The sequence below is a fragment of the Bradysia coprophila genome, unplaced genomic scaffold (assembly GCF_014529535.1).
Source record: "Bradysia coprophila strain Holo2 unplaced genomic scaffold, BU_Bcop_v1 contig_732, whole genome shotgun sequence".
NCBI lineage: Eukaryota > Metazoa > Arthropoda > Insecta > Diptera > Sciaridae > Bradysia > Bradysia coprophila.
In genome coordinates this window covers 5,771,598-5,789,674 of record NW_023503972.1, presented here as the reverse complement: position 1 = coordinate 5,789,674, position 18,077 = coordinate 5,771,598, and the positions used below count along the sequence as shown (strand labels likewise).

At 36.8% G+C, this 18,077-nt stretch overlaps 1 protein-coding gene across 2 annotated transcripts in view; it reads left to right on the top strand.

Annotated features, from left to right (window-relative positions):
- LOC119084358 (Kv channel-interacting protein 1) overlaps window positions 1-18,077 on the top strand; it is a 67,545-nt gene that overhangs the window by 22,402 nt on the left and 27,066 nt on the right. The window contains exon 1 of one of the 2 annotated variants that reach the window (XM_037194305.1): window positions 9,405-9,822. The exons of the other annotated variant lie outside the window; for it this stretch is intronic. The gene's annotated coding sequence lies outside the window, so the exon portion shown is untranslated. Of the gene's footprint in view, window positions 1-9,404; window positions 9,823-18,077 lie in introns of those variants that run through there. 2 annotated transcript variants of the gene reach the window in all.

The following is an 18,077-nucleotide window of genomic DNA, read 5'->3' as shown; positions in this document are numbered from 1 at the left end:
GCCAGCACATACCGCGGTATGTTAATATGAAAACAGATAGTATGCACATCCATGTTACCTAGTTATTATTTTGGATGAATTTAAATGTAGCGTCATTTTTCCATCGTTTTGGCATTGCCCTCAGTGGTTCATATGTTTTTGCACAAATCATACGGTTGTAATGGATTTTTCATGCCTTGGGCATAAATTTCACAATTTTTATCGTAATTTAGGCACTCGGTGTGAAAAGTTGTCACTTCGTTTGAGCTACAACTCGCAAAATTGCCTGATATCACTACCGTCGGCATGTTGATCCTATGAAAATAAATAAAAAAATTTAAGAGACAACTGCAGTCCTACGACTGTAAATTAATTTTTATTTAAAGTGAATTGCCTCTATTCACGAGCGTTGAAATAAAATTTGGTTCATTTGTTCATTCGCTCATTCACTCAAAATGAATTTCTGAGAAGCATGAAATTAGAGTTCTAAACGCGTATTCACTAGAAGTCAATTTCTGATGAACACAGAATAATAAAACGAACGTTCTCCATTCAATCGGACTAATTTAAGTTAACTCTTGAATGTTTCCACAGTTCATCGATTTTGTTGAAATCGTTCCAATCAACGTTATCAGCAACAACTACAAAAATGTTGTCTGGTCTGGTTTGGTTAATTTGGTCTGATCAAAGGTGTTTCAATTAATGTGATTTTATATCGCGAAACTCATATCAAAAGCTGTAAAACAAATGAAGTAAAAGATTTTGTATCGAACATTGCACATGAAACAAAAGATGTAACAGACTTAATGAATATATCGTGATACCCTTGCCAAATACTAAAGCAACGATACAGCAGCACTCAATATGAAAACTGAGTCCCACCTTCTGTTTGCGCCGATCCACCCGTAATTTTCATAATCATTTATTACTCAGGCCCATATTATAAATTGAAAAAGTAGACTTGTGACATGGATCTCTCAAGCACTCAAATGCAACTGAAAATTATTGATGCAAAAAGTTTCCTTTTGACAGTAATTTTACGTGCGGTTATGTACTAATACGTCTTCGGCTTGGTCCATAACTTTAAACTAGTCGAAATATGGACTGAGCGCCGATTGTCGTCAATTTAAGACTTCGTAAATTGATAATGGGTGACTGTCGAGTTACGAATTCTTAAATTCACGAGAATTCGCACCCTGTGATGCATAATCTACTATTAAATTCTGGATCGTTTATTGGGTCTAAATGCCATATATTACTGTTGTACTGAGCATGATATATGCCTTGAAAATATGTGGACATAATTGAAATACATAACATCAACGAACTGAACATTCTACACTGTCTCCTCTTCAAGGGTGCTTCTATGGAAACAGAAATTTAATCTGTTTCATTTTTCAACAATTCCACATCCTTTTCCCAGTCCTTATCTCACTATATACTCCCCCCCCATAAAAACATTATAACACAATTTATGGACGTCAAACAAAAATGTGCAAGATTTTTTAGTAATTTAAAGTGTTTTATGCGCCAGCAAATCGTATAAAATATAAAACATACAGAGGGAGTACATGTACAGTACAGTACATGTACAAATTCTTTGAAAAGCGCGCAATATCATTTGACATATCTAATAGATTACAATTGAATATACAATACGCTGAGTGGGTTTTAGGGTGTGTAGATTTTTCCACAATGTCCGCCTGGTCTACGAAACCCTAGGAATCGGAATAAGTTTGCTGCATTAGCTTTCTAGTTTTCAGCGCTAGTTCTTTTTCATGACTTGGGCATAATTTATGGAATTTTTCTCGTAATTTAGGCCCTCAGCATGAAAAGTTGTACACGCATCTGTTGTGGACGGTTTATTTTAGGCCCTTTCGCTTGTCGCCCTCACTTCGTTTGGGCTACCACTCGCAAAGTTGCCTAAAATATACCGTCCACAACAGATACGTAACTAACTATTTCACAACGCAGACGAGCAAGTTATTATTTTCTCTCCTCAGCTTCGGAAGCATTTGTTGGGTTAAACGTTTTTTTTTTACCTGGGAAAAAGTTGGAAATTGCATTTTCTCGGGTGAAATGTGGCCCTCGAAACTTTTTTCATGTTTTTTAGAAAAGAGCATCTGATTAATAAGCTAACGGACACTGAAATTAACTTGACACTTGATCGAATAAGTTAAAGTCAATAAAAAATCGTAATGTTGCTTCATACTATTGGCACTTGAGATGCACTTTTCCAGTTGCCAGCATGCAACTTAAGTGTCCATTCCACTCAACAAAAAGTACTCCGTGAGAGAGCCGTGAGAGAGCCGTGAGAGAGCGAGCTGTCAAATAAACAAAGAAAAAATTGAAAAAATTTAATTTTGACTCTCACACGGAGTACTTTTTTGGTAAGAGGAAACTAAGCATTAAGTGCGAATATCCAGTGAAGTTAAGTAAAAATCGACACACCCTATACCAATTAGGTATACACATCCATAGTTTGGCATATCATTTTTTCTTTTCATCTTCTCATTTTCCTCTCCCACTCTGTTACATTTCTGTTATTTATGATAATGTTGTTCTTTGTTTTTCAAAATGTTTTCCCTGTAATATCAGCCTTTGAACGATGCTATGGATTTATTTAAACAGAAGTACCGGTATAGGATATTTATATGCAAACACACAGTGAATGGAAAAAGAGGTAAAGCTTTTATTTATTCGGTTGTGTGTATGCTGATACTCTGTGTACATACATCATACTATACATCGGGATGATCGGGATACATCTTGATAAATTGTATAAGCTCCAGTTTGTTATCTAATGATTTTGTCGTTTGAGTGTTCGATACCAAATTTTCTTCACTGACAAAAATTCAATTCAAATTCATTTTTCGTAATTTACACTCGTTTTCTCACTCGCAAGCATGAAAAACGTTGTGTTCACCTCGGGAAGAAAAAGGACATTCTAACACGGACTAACACGAGTCTTTTCGATTCACAATCATTACAAAATCGACACATTCAGCAGTTTAACGTTTATTTATGTAGTTTCGACCCGGAATCGGTGTCAAAACGTCGTCTACCGGGGTAAAATGAATAATTTCATTAATCTTAGAAAAATCCATCCAATAGACCATCCCGACATTACTATTATACAACATGTTCAGTCCTGAAATATAGGTATTATGGATGCTGTCGAGAAATGGTTTATTAGGATTCAGTCAACTTCACAACGTCGAGAGTTAATTTTAGGCATGAGTAAATTCGAATTTGTTATAACACGGACTGGGTAACAATCGATTTAAATTATTTTTGAAATTTTCCGATAAAATTGAATTTACAATAAGTTTAGTCTGCTAATCGCCGAATTTTGGAAAATTATTTCGAAGTCAAGTTGAAAAGTTCACGAGTACAAAGCAATATTCATGGAAAAATTTACTACTCAAATTTCCGATGCATTTAAAAAAATGTAAGTTTCTTCTTAATTAATGCTAAATACATTTTCGGTCACCTTTTCCTCGATTTTTATTTTTTCGAAAGATATTTTGGATATTTGGTTTCATTATCTTTCTGGGAATATAAAAATGAATCCACGGAAACATGGGTTTGACTATGATAAGATCCCTCCAACTACTAAGCCTGTAGGACGTTCGACGTTTCGAACTGGGAGAAGTTAATTACATCTTCTCATTAGGCCATGGTGACAGTAGTACTTGATAGAGCTAGGAATTAGGAATTTGTTATCGTATTATTCGTTTGTCCAGCGGGTCGCAGTGGATTTTGTTTTTTAGTAGTTGGCACAAATGCATTTTACCCTCTGAAAACTGTGCTTCCTCCTACCTAACAAACATATACCAAGCGTGTTAACTTTAATCTATTTACACACGAAAAAGTCTAGCGAATCATAATCGAAATGAAAGTTCAATTCATTGATAACCTTCGTGCTTTTGTCAGTAAAACAGTTTTTTTCGCACACTTCTTTTGGATTCCGTCATTGAATTGCGAAAAAGTAAATAGGCCACTGAATGCTTTGTTGAGAGCGGAAAACATTTTTTTTTAAATCAATTAAATCAAAGCGAGTATAATTTTACAATTTAAATTGGTAAACAGGTGAATTGTTCAATCAATATTTAATTGGAAATGAAGGGAAATTTTATTTTATTTTTATTTTTAATAAATTAAATTAAATACGAAATGAATGTGTATCCACAATCCCCACAACTGGCATAGAATATATTTACAGAATTAAATTCAAAAGTCTATTATAAATACGGTTTTTTTTTGCTCTATCCGACAATTTAATTGAATTGAAAGCAATTTATTTCCAGCAAAATTGGTTTCTCTAAGATTTGTTCTTGTTGGCACCCATCCAAAATGTTTGGATATTCTCGTTTTTAATTTTATATCAAAAGAATTTGCGTGGAGACGTGGAGAAAAAAAAAGAATCACAGAATAAATATGTTACGTGATGATGAATGGCCCAGTTTTGCTTTTCTTTCCATTTTACAATCTTGGCATTTATATTCTATTGTGGCGGGAAATATTTTTTATTTTGTATAAATATCACTGAATGATAGACACTAATCCTGAGAGGAAGATGGGTGGGATGCGGTAATAACAATTATCAATTTTTATGTTATACAGACAATTCTTCTCAAGTGGCTCGAGCCCAACTAACATCTAGGTAATAGTACAGTCGGAGGTATAGATCACCTTCAAGTAGATTCAAATTCTGTTCATAGTCACAGTGAGAAGTGACTATGACTGTGACGTGACATCCACGTCTAAAAAACTCAAACAATTGAACGAGACTAACATGAGGTTACGTTTGAAATAACTGTTAAGTGTTAAGTGTAGATGATCTATAGTACAATTGTCCCAAGAAAGATGGTCCTAGAACGTTTGACATTTACAAAGTCAGTAGAGTTCTGTCACTGAAGTCCCAGTACAGTCACAGTACTACACTGTTTCCGAGAAATATTCACTCATTTACATACTAATCAGATACAAGAATTTAGAGAGCTTTTAGGTGACATTTTTGCTGGCCAGTTCAGTTTCGTTTCCATTAATGACTTTCCATCTCCGAAGTGTGGGCCAAATCGTCAAAAATTCTTCACATTTCCTATATTTCTCAAAAATATTCCCTGGTGAGCACTACATTGCTCGCCATCTCTGTTCCTTACAATGACACTTTTACGCTTATCATCACAGCAGAGTAAAGTAACCCAGGCAAGAGCAGTCGATTTTGACAAGAGACCTAAATCGATACGTAGATTTTGGTGCAAAACGCTTACTAAACGGGACTTAGGTCTCTCCTTTGAATGTATTTCCGTCGTCTGCTCCTGCCTGGTTCACTTTACTCTGTCGTGTTTTCATATTCATAGCATTACGAAAATTGTATTTTCACGAAAGAAATTCTTACCATGCAATGCAAGGCTTGCATTTATCCTAAACTGCAAAACCTCTTAGAGTAATACTGAACTTATTGCGAGCGGATCGCTTTTTCCTTTCTCTAGCTGCACAGCTACTAATTAAAAAAAAATCTTTTGACCAACCAAACGAAAACTTGAATTGGGCCTCTACCTCTATCGCTTGGCTAAAGTTACACTTTACTATCACTGACCTGAAGAACCTTTGCAACTAGAAAAATTTACGTCTACTCGAAATATACGATAAAATTCCACAATAGATTCCACCCTAATTTATTTCAAACAATTCTCTTTGTATTCGCATAATTAAAACAACAGCTGGGGTGGTATGACGCCACACGATTCGATATTCGTAGAGACAACTGAATGCGCAGCCGCCATAAGATTTTGTATTAACACAAAATTTGATAAATTCAAAATCAGATCGTAGTAGATTTTGTCAGTAATAAGATAATCCCTTAAGCTGGAATGTCTAAAATAATTGAAAATCCGAGCTTGGTGGATGTTAAAGCAATAAATCCTATTATCGCATCATACGCTTTGCTCGTAAAATTGCATAGAGTTTGTTCGACATATTATCGGATTTTCTTTTCTTTGTTTGTTATTAATTTCGAGCGCACTGGTAATATTTGACACGATTTTTTTTCTTCTTATTGAGTACACACCTAGCAGATATTATGTGCTCTATTTTCATCTATAGTTGCGACGATGACAATGCATTTCGATAGAATGTGGATTAAAACAAAAAAAAAATCCTTGAAAAATTATTTTTCATGCTTGCGGTGAGAAAACACTGTTTTGTCACCCCATTTGCGGGAAGAAAATGAGATATTCTTGGCGGGGAGAAAATTTTCTTCACTGACAAAAATTAAATTCAAATTCATTTTTCGTAATTTACACTTGTTTTCTCACTCTCAAGCATGAAAAACGTTGTGTCACGGCAGAGTAAAATAAACCAGGCAGTAGCGGTTCATTTTCGAAACGTCAAATAAGGGACCTAATACATGGGATGAAAATGAATTCAAATGAACACTGACATAAATTGAAAAATTTTATTCGCAAAATATCAAGGGCTACTAGATTATTCAGGTCCCTAGTCAAACAAGCGCTCCTGCCTGGTTAACTTTTCTCTGTCGTGGTTGTGTTCACCTCGTGGGAAAAAAAAGGAAATTCTAACACGGACAACTTCGCCCTGGTTGGAATTTCCTATTTTCTCCCCTTGGTTAACAAATAACTATTAGCTCTTTGTCTGTTTATACGACGCTCCACATACTCATGTAAAATATCGTGTACAGATAAAGGTTTTTCATATTTTCCTGACATAAACTTAACAAGAACGGTTTTGTATTACGTATATAGATTCCGTGCATTATTCCCTTGACTGAAAGTCAGGGTCTTATGAAAGAAAATACCCTTAAATGTCCGTAACGCTCAGTTCACTTTGATATTTTGAAAATGTTCTACATTGGCAAAAAACGTTAAATACAGAAAACGTCCGTACACTTGTGGACTCGATAACTCGAGTAATTCTTTACCGATTTGCAAAATTTTGGTTTTAATCGATGGAGAATGAAAATCATGAGGTTAAGTTCATAGATGGGCAATATTGGGGTAATGAGATGGGAGTAATTCTCAAGAGAATTTTATTCCTTGTTACCGCGATAACTTCCGTAATTCTTATCCGATTTTCAAAGATTTTGTGTAATTCGACGAAGATTGAAATTCTTGAGGTTGAGTTTGCAGATGGATAATGTTAGAACAACGAGATGGGAGAAATTCTTCACAGACGCTTTTCCTTGTGGACTCGATAACTCGAGTAATTCTTTACCGATTTTCAAAATTTTGGTTTTAATCGACGGAGAATGAAAATCATGAGGTTAAGTTCGTGGATGGGCAATATTGGAGTAATGAGTTGGGAGTAATTCTCAAGAGAGTTTTTTACTTGTTACCGCGATAACTTCCATAATTCTTATCCGATTTTCAAAGATTTTGTCTTAATCGACGAAGATTGAAACTCTTGAGGCTGAGTTTGCTGATGGATAATATTCGAACAACGAGATGGGAGATATTCTACACAGACGGTTTTTCTTGTTACCGCGCGATAACTTGAGTAATTTTTACCCGATTTTCAATTTTTTTGTTTTAATTGACAGAGAATGACATATTGGAGTAGTGAGTTTGGAGTAATTGTAATTGTAACAAGTTATTACCACGACATTTTTGCAACGGATTTCCAGAAAAATTTCTTATTTGACGAGTAGTGAAATTCTGGTTTTCTGGTCTAACAGTTTAGAAGTACTTCCCAAAAGAGTTTTTGCGTGCTTGCTTGAGAAACCGATAGCTCGTGTAATTCTCAGAGGCTTCAAAAATCAATTTCGACCAGTAGCGAAATTCATGTGGTTAAACTCGAACATTGCAATTTAATTGGACTAGTAATCTGGGATATACGACAACTTTTGGGTGAAATCGTATTCTTAAAAGAATTTTTTTCGTTCCTAAAATGTTTGAACGAGTGTGAACTTTGCGGCCAGAGCGAAGCGAGGGCCGTAATTCACGCGAGTTTTATTTTTTCAAGAGGTAGGCAAGAAATACGCCGCCTTTTCAGCGCTTTTAGTAGACTCATATTAGGAGTTAAACGTACCTCGCTGGACCTTCCATTCGTAGTGCTTTTTAGAAGACAATATAAACGACTCGTAATGGAGTAAAAGAGTAAAGAGTAAAACTATAATTTTGTGATCGTTTTTACAAGATATGGGAGAAATTATACTCAGACGCTTTTCCTTGTTATCGTGATAACTTAAGTAATTTTTGTAGATGGTTAATATTGGAGTAGTGAGGTTGGAGTAATTGGAATTGTAAACACAACTTGTTACGACATTTTTGCAACGGATTTCCAGAAAAATTTCTTATTCGACGAGTAAGTGAATCTGGATTTCTGGTCGAACAATCTAGAAGTCTAAAACAATCTTGCTTGCTTGATAACACGATAACTCGAGTAATTCTCAGAGGCTTCAAAAATTGCAGATTTGAAAATATGAAGTGTTTTCGACCAGTATCGTAATTCCTGAGGTTAAATTCGAACATTGGACTTTATTGGACTGGTAATCTGCGATATACGACAATTTTTTTTCGTTCCTAAAGTGTTTGCACGAGGGTGAACTTTGCCAGAGCGAAGCGAGGGCCGTAATTCACATGAGTTTTTTTCACAGGCAAGAAATGCGCCACCTGTTCAGCGCTTTTAGTAGACTATATAGGAGACTCATATTAGGAGTAAGACATCGCTCGCTGGACCTACAACTCATAGCTCTTTTTGTTTCTTCAGGAAATTAAATAAATATGAGTAAAATGAAGCATGTGAATCTGCTGTTTTCTAAATAAAAGATGTGACTTTAGTTTTGTTATCTCAAAAACACCACCTTATTTAAAAATGGCTGGAAAACTAAGACTGGAATTATAGAAAGAAAAAAAAGCCAGTCAAGGGACCTGACCCACCCAAGAGGTGGGGCCTAGTTTCGTGGTACTTGTAATTACAACAATTTTCTATTGAAAACTACTACAACTTCCATAGGTAGCTCCGCACTTGAACCATTTACATTTATCATCATGTTGAATATCATGTCCATTCAACCGACTCAGTCTCTTTCATAATATGTGTGCAACTTAATATTGTAAGTATACCTCGGAAATATCAAATAACTTTAGTGCTGAGCACACAGAACTTATGCAGCACGTTACTCTGTTTAACACTAAGCCAGAGTCTATTTTTAAAACGTTTTTCCCACGTCAAAATATATACTGCTGATGATGATAGCAGGCTATTATATAAGTGAGTGTTGCAAGACATAAGTACAATGCCTATTTTAAAAACAAACCATTCGCAAAGTAGAGCTATTTTTGCATTCGAATACATGTACATACAGGCCAGATGATATACCTAATGTTCGTTACTTTTGTTTGTTTTTTTTTTGTCAGGGGAAAAAAAATTCTCAATTGTCAACAGTCAGTTTGTTAAAATAGAACTTTTTTCAATTGCAATTTGTAAGTGAAAATTTAAAGCAAATATTACAATTAAATGTGCATACACTTCACAATTTATATGCATATCCGGGAACTGTTGTCCGTATATTATGTACGTATACGTAAAGTGAATGCATGTAGTTTATGGTTGGCACGTGAGTGTATGACGATTACACGCTAACTACTTGTACTAGCAATTACACTTTTTCCGGAAGTTATATTTATATTCCGTGCCTTTTCATTGTTCTGTAACTTAAACTTTAAGTGTTTTCGGTGCGTAAATTTCATTCGTATGTTAACGACCGTTGAGTGGATATATATAGTCCTAGTGAGTGTATTCACATTATGAGACATGCTGCACCACTTACAACACACTCACCTGAAATAATGGAATGGTTCTGTGACGGAAGACTGTGTGAGTATTGTATCATTGGTATCTGTTACCCCTTATGATCTGAGTATAATATATTCATTTGTTTATACATGCAGTTAGCTATATAAAGAGCCATTCGAAAAGTATACGCAGCACGCCCAAAAATACAGATTTTGACATCCTCTGCACGCTTTTGCAAGCTTTCTTGGACCCTTTCCTCCCATACAGTATGCACAAAACTCAAACACCATTTAAGAGGTTCCGAGCGTACGCTGAAATTGTAGCCTACATTTCTGCGTTTCGAAATTTTTGATCGCTGATATCTTCTTACGAGAGCCCTTTTTGAAAAATGTACGACCACATTTTCAAGTAAAAATATGTCAGCTTTGAATAAAAAATAAAATTATCTGTGAAAGTTTCATGTGCTTTGAGAAAACTGTACCAATGCCCCAAATTTGCATCAAAGGTACACTTTTCTTAAAGCACATGGAACTTTCACAGACAATTTTATTTTTTATTCAAAACTGACATATTTTTACTCGAAAATGTGGTCGTACATTTTTCAAAAAGGGCTCTCGTAAAAAGATATCAGCGATCAAAAATTTCGAAACGCAGAAATGTAGGCTACAATTTCAACGTACGCTCGGAAGCTCTTAACAAATAAATATTGTCCGTACACTTCGGGGAAGAATGTGTCTATTTTCTGAACTGTCACATTTGCAGTTGACAGTTTTGGTTTCGAAAAATTGTGTAACAAATTGATGGTTTTGTTTCGTGGAGAAAAATGGCTAATCACATCACGCACAAACAAAAAAATCGCTTCGCTCTTGTTGGAATTTTATAGTATCCTCACTCGCTGAACAAATAACTATATTTTAATGGGTCTTGAAAGTTCGCTCATCTGTTACGTTGAGGTTATGTACAATTTTTCAGCTGCTTGAATTTAGAATGATATAAAGCAGAATTTTAGAAGCAAATAAGACGCTTCAGCTCTATTTCAAATTAGAACTCGTTGAAGTGTTAGTTTAATTAATGAATAGAAGTTAATGAAAGAATAAAGAGGAAATACCGTTCTTGAGATGAATACAGAATTTTGTGCTTTACACTGTTTGTATTAGAATGAGAACGATACCAAACCAAGCTGGCACGCGGTATCAAAACAACGCACTTTAAACTACGTAAGGAAAATGTGTTCGCAGGCTATTACTTGTCACCAAAATTTCGTAACAGCAAAAATTTATGACAGAGCTGACGAATTTTATTGGAGGGACTAGAGTGAAACAAAATCTGTCAAAATTGACCAGCATGGACTCAGCTACGTTTCTTTTTATCTTTGGTGTCAGGAGCAGATGACCATAGAGGTATGCAATGAGTGCTTATAGTCTGTGGCTCAGTGTGAACCTCTGCGGAAAATAGTCGAACGTGAATTACCAGATTTGCTAATTGAATTTGGAGAAACAGGAAACTATAAATTTTTCGGGTCGGCCAACTGATGGGCCGTGGAAACCGTTTATAAAGGCATCAATTTATCCACAAACAGCCCATACTCGTTTTTGTGGCGAAAAGTCCGTAAATCAAGTATTTCCAGCGAATCGTTTATTTTATTTTATGGCCCCCTTACGTGCGACACGACAATTGAAAAGTCAAAGGGTGAAAAAATATCCATTCAATGTTGAACCAACACTCTCACAACTATAATACACATTATACACACACTCACAAAAAAAAACTTTTTCGTACAGATAGTCATCAATTATTGAATGAACCATGCATTGTCGGAAAATTCTGCAAAACTGTTATTACCCATGGAAATTGTGTCTATACATTGGTGATGGTTAAAACACCTGTTGTTAGGAATGAAAATGGGAAAATGTTTCGAAATGAACGTGCATTATTAAAGGATAAGGTATTATTAGGCTATACACAGAGAACATCACTGCCAATATTATTATTCATGCATGCTCAATGCTTATATACGGCATTTAAGAACAGTAATACACACATTAGTGCATTGTAGTTGTGGCGGCTGGTTTTTTAATATCGACCTGTTGCACCGGTCTTGCCCACACAGACGATGATTATTATAGTGGATCAAAACGCAAGCAACTCGGACATTTTTTTTGGAAAAATCCTTCGTTCAGCGCCACAGGTATCTTCAATGAATTTCTGTGTAGCGGCAATCGGTGCACTTACCTCCCATATATTTTGAAATTTGCTTGAAATTGGGTCCCACCACATATCTCACATCACAAATCATACATCCTTTGATCCGGAGGTGGAGTGTTTGGTATAATTTAAAAGCTTAGGGTCCCAGCTAAGCGTTCAAAGTGTGTTGGTGCTGTTTGAGGCGTTTATGGAATTTGTAGGGTCTGTCTTGTTCGCCGAAGGAGGAAAATTTGCAGATTCTAGCAGATTTCGGAAACTTAATTTTTTTTTGAAAATCGAAAAATTGGTTTTATTTTGTTTTTACATCAAGCCATGCATTCCCAGTACTAAACTCATTTTTACGAAAAAAAAATTACCGACAAAAATTCGCCATTCAAAAGGGTCACAATCTTCGATGAAAACTGAAACTACTTGCCTCTGTTGCGTAACATACAAAAACGTTTTCGTCGTTAAAAGTTTGGAAACTGTACGTGCAACAATACTAGCGAAAGAAAAAATTAACCAATTTTAAAAATTACTTAACTTTCACCTCAGTTTTAAAGTATAATTTTTATGAAAATTCGGAAAAACTGCTGGGAAAACGGAAAATTCTGGAAATTTATTTGCTACACAGAAATTCATCGAAGTTACCTCTGCATCTAAAACTTCAACCGGATAGATGGCGCTAGAGGTCACTTTTTCAAAGTATTCTAATCGTTTTAGCATATTTATCAATGGTCAAAAATTCACGCTTTTACACCAAATTGCACCAAAATGCAGCTAGTGAGCCTTACTATTATGAATAAATTAAAAATCTTTAAATTGTTCGAGCAAAAATCGTCAAGTCTTCTTCCTCCACTCTGAACTCAACTCACCAGACAAAAGGTGAAATTATCTATCCCATTTATTTATTATAAACCTATACAAACATCAACAATCAACATGAACTGTAATTATATGAATAAGTGATGATACAAGCCAATCAATTCCCAGTTAAAACAGAATACCTAATACATACCGCACTATTATAACTCGTCATCACAACATATTTATTTTTCATTTCCATTGTTTTCACGAATGAAGTTGTCAATAAATTGTCTCAGTTACATTCTTGGACTGAACTCAAATTTGTTCGAAACAAATCGAATACGTAGGCCCATACAGAGTGCATAACAAAGTCTTATAATATTTGCCAAATGGTACGTTCTCTACGTTGTACGATGTTCAAGCAAAGTCACCTATAGTCATCTGTTATCGACAACAATGAAAAAAAATGAGCGATGAGCTCTGGCTGATGCATCATGATGTAAGCTTAAAATATGGTATGCTAGAAATGAAGTAGAAGATTTTGTATCCAACGCGATACGTTAAACAAAAGAAGTAACAGATTTAATGATTACAATTCGGTAATTTCGCTTTTGGAAGGTTAATCAGTGCCGAAAAATGTTACTATGGGAATTTCGAGACTCTTACAGATTCAGTGGAATGCGGGGGAAAACGTCTTCGAAAAACGCTGTACTATGACATTGTGAGAGTCGAGCTGAGTCAATTACTTTAACTTTACGTATGTTTGTATTGTGACTTTTCCGGACTCTGTACCATGACTTTCCACAACAAGTTTTCCCTCGGGGGAAACGTTTTAGTTGAGCGAACTTGATGAAAACGTACTGAAAGTGGGAAGTTATCTATCATTGTGTCTTTGGTAGGATTCACGGAGTACTCGTGAGTAGAACTGGTAGAACTACTTGAATGTCTTCTTCGCCTTCAATTCATTTTTATGATATTTTGGCGGGTTGTAACTGAAAATATAGTTGTTGCGATAGAGGTAGTGGTTGTGTTGAGAATTGTATCTCACATTCACTCGTGGAAATCCTAATCTAGACGGCCATTAGAATGAATCACATCAGAGTACACACGAACGGAGAAAAGAACGAAAAAGTCAGTTACAATTGTACGATCGATCAAATAAAGACGTGTTTCCGGGGACAACATCCCCAAGTCTCAGTATTTCATTGTAGTGAAACGTAGAATTCTCAACAAGTGGCGCAGCCTGAAAAAAAGCAAAATAGTGAAAAGCTAAAAAAAAAAAAAAAAAAAAACAGTGACGGCTATAGTTTTGTGTGGATGTCAATGAAAAAACAAATCGGCGAAAAGTTGCAACATGAAAGGAAAAGTGTCGAGTTTTCCGAGCGAAGAAATAGAATCTAGATGGAAAAATTCTACACGCTTCGTTCGAACGCAAAGTTACGGTGAAGTGACGAAGATTGCATTTGGCGAACCGTTTGTTTTCCTCAAAGTGGTCATGGACGTAATTTACAGATCAAAGACCCTGCTATTGAGCACTCGAATCAGTCGTTGACTTGCAAATAATCCATCATTCAGTTGAACCAATATGAATCAGAATTTGGTAAAATTCAACAGCTGCTGTGAAGGTTGAAACGATCGGTAAATGAATCCTACCACCCAATGAATCGTTAAAGTAAAAAGTCATAAAACCGTTGCGTACGGAGAACGCAATCAGAGTCGATCCAAGTTTGGAAGCGAAAAATCAGCATTTTGGTGGAATTCGTCCACAAAACCACACAATGCATCGTTTGATTGGACCCTTGTTGGAGTCGTTTGCATTTTCGACCAGGTGAGTGCACTCATGACTTTGGACATTACTGTGACGTTGGGTTGAGTAGGACGTGAGTTGAATGTATGCAATTTATAGGACAAGTGGTTTCGTGGTAGTGTTAGAAATCAGCATCGCTTCCTACCGTACGTTTGCGTTCGTGTGGAGGAGTGTGTTGTTTGAGGCTAGGCTCAAAGAAGTGGAAAATTGTTCACGATTGTTTTACAGCGGGGTTTTTTTTTTTTTTTTAATTTTTCTTGAGCTCATTTTGTGTTCCGCCGAATTGATGTGATGTCTGTAATTCAAGTGTGAACAAATTTGAAGGTTCTGTGATTGGGCGAGGGTGATCAGCTAGAATAACGTTATAGATTGAGGTGGGAAATTGACTTGACTGTGGACGAAGACGAACACGAATGGTCGAAAATGAACTGGTTGTATCGTGTGAACGTAGCAGTGCCGAGACAGTATATTTACAGTTGCTACAGCAGCAATTACCAAGATGATTTCGAACGGCAACTAAGTACATCGGTGTGACTACGAACGGCAACATAATGATGTGAACAATTTGTTGAAAATGGGCGCACAGCCAGAAGGAAATGGATGAATTGTTGGTAAAAGTCAGATAAAGAGTAGAGGTAAGATATTTGCCGGGGATGTGGCCGGAGTCAGCTCACCGGAGTGTGGATTGGGCACAGGCGGTAAATATTCTTTCAAGAAACCTCGAAATTTATTCTTACCAGACGCATTGGCTATATGAGATTTTGGTTGGAACTGCAATGGACTTAATATTAATCGTAGCGAACGAATACTGGCGTACCATTCTGAGAGAGCGTAAAGAAAAAGTAAGAAAATGCAACGGTAGGAGCATGTGATCGGACTAGTAGCATCCGATGATGCAATATTGCAAGGTCGTAGTGGAGTAAGCAAGAGAAAAACTAGAGATGCTTTGTCGAATATTGGTTTTGGCAGTAGTGGATGACGTTTGGTCAGTGATGTGCTGAGAAAGGATAACGAAAAAGGCATCGTCCACATGCCAAATCGATGAATTCAAGTTAAGTGAGCGACTTGGCAACCTCCAGAAATTCAACATCAAACTCGGTTCGGTCAGAATTGAGACGAAATAATCCATCAGATTCGGCTGACGATACAAATTGGACGGTGGGAGTTTTTCCTCAACTGCCACAAATTGAAATTGAAGTACAGTACAAATTGGTTGGCCATTAGACGCAACATGGCAATTCGGTTGGTCATTGGACGCAACACGACGAATTGGTTGGTCATTGGGCGCAACATCGCTGAGATATTCGGTTGGTCATTGGACGCAACACGACGAATTGGTTGGTCATTGGGCGCAACATTGCTGATATTTGGTTGGCTATTGGACGCAACATTCAGTTGGTCATTGACGCGATGAGAATTTGGTTGACCGGAGCTGACAATATTATTCGTGGCGCTACGAACAGGTAGACAATAGTAGCGAACTACTATGTGCAAAGAGTTTGAATTTCAGAGGGAAGAACGGCAATAAGTGGATCAGCAAGGAGAGTAACAGTGAAACTCTACAGAATTTAACCAACGTAAATGAGCAGGAAGACGTAAAAGAAATCATCAGTAAAAGGTCCAACGTGGTAGCAAGCACACCCTAGACACTTCGCCAGAAAATATATGTGAATAGCCTGAATAGTGTCACACCCTTGGTAGCAAGTGAGGTTTCATATCGACTTAAGCTAGTGGAGGACTAGTAACGTCTCAGAAACGAGTCGACATCGAAGATGATTGGACTGGTAACATCACATCAACAACTGAAATATCAATTGATTTGATCGGTGGCGGACGGGCAACAGTGAAGAAACGAAGTTTACATAAAAGATAGTCGGGTCGGATTAGCAACATAAGAAGACGCGCAACACCTGAATTTGTTTGGCCAATGGAGGAATGGCACAGCATCCAATGATAGAACGGAAAAAAGGTCGGAATTTGTTGGATCGATTGCAGACAGTAACGCAACATCTAATGGTGAAGATTAACATCGGAATTGGTCAGTGGCCGACTGGCAACAGTGGCGAATGAAATCTTACGACGGACATTGCAACCACTAATTACAGACAAAAGTAAAATATTTTGAGTTCTGACGACTCGAGGAACGAGAGATTCGATTCGAAGCATCGTAATGGAAGTGAAATTTCGTACGCAAATGATCGTCGAGCCGAAGGGGACGACATCGAAATGGAAACGCACTAAAGCAATGGACAAGTCAAAGATGGTTGAGCCGTAGTGAATCGATGAATTAACAGCGACATTATTCAGGCTCTAATGGATGGTCGGACAGTAGTGGTCGACGATAAATACACACAAATTCGAAATTCACGTGGTAGTACATGGTCGAGTCACAGTGGTCGACAGCAAGAGAAGTGTAACGATACATTACGCACGCTAAATGATGGCCGAACCGTAGTGGTCGCCATCAAATTGGAAGCGCGAATTCACGCAATGGGTGAATGGTCGAGCCGCAGTGGTCGACATCGGATGAAACACAGCACATTCAACGAAAGAGCTAGTAAAATTTCATGGATTGTTTTGGTCAGTAGCGAAGTAACTGGCAACTGTGACGAGGAAAGCTCTCAATCGGAATTGGTCAGTATCGGACTGACAGTAATGTCGACAATAAATCTGCATTGAAATTGGTCAGTATCGGACTGGCAGTAATATCGACAAGAAAATTTGGCAGCATGCAATAACAGAAAGAAATCAGGATTCAGTGCAGCATTCAATGAAGACAGTACCGCAGTGGTAACAACGAAAAAGCGAGGAACATGGAAGCATGTTGAGGAAGCGAACATTTTGGAATCAGATTTGGTTGACCTCAATAACAAGGTTATGGAAGGTCAAGGTGGGAGTATGTTGAGAATTGTATCTCACATTCACTCGTGGAAATCCTAATCTAGACGGCCATTAGAATGAATCACATCAGAGTACACACGAACGGAGAAAAGAACGAAAAAGTCAGTTACAATTGTACGATCGATCAAATAAAGACGTGTTTCCGGGGACAACATCCCCAAGTCTCAGTATTTCATTGTAGTGAAACGTAGAATTCTCAACAGGTTGATTATCATAGGCTGATGATGATGATGATGATGATGATGAAAAGTGGTGATTATTTGGCATTTTTTAGGGGACATAATTCAGGTGAAATTCAGGTCAATTAGGGGAATACTTAATACTCTAGCTTGGTTTATACATCGACCGAAAATAAAAATTTGACAGAAAATGTGTGGACGTAATGCCAATATTTCTCTTCACATGAAAACAATGACACTACGTCCATAGCTTTTCTGTCAAATTTTTATTTTACGCGATGCTACGGACAAAAATGAACTTGGTTCGTGTTAACCTCGTACGAGTCGTCTGTTGCCTGCAATTTGTTTATTTTATTTTAAGTTGTTTACACGTGGAAAAACGCGATTGCACGACGAGAACGAGCAAAGTTTGTTTGTTTGGGGCATTCGCCTGAATATTTTCAATAATATTATGATGT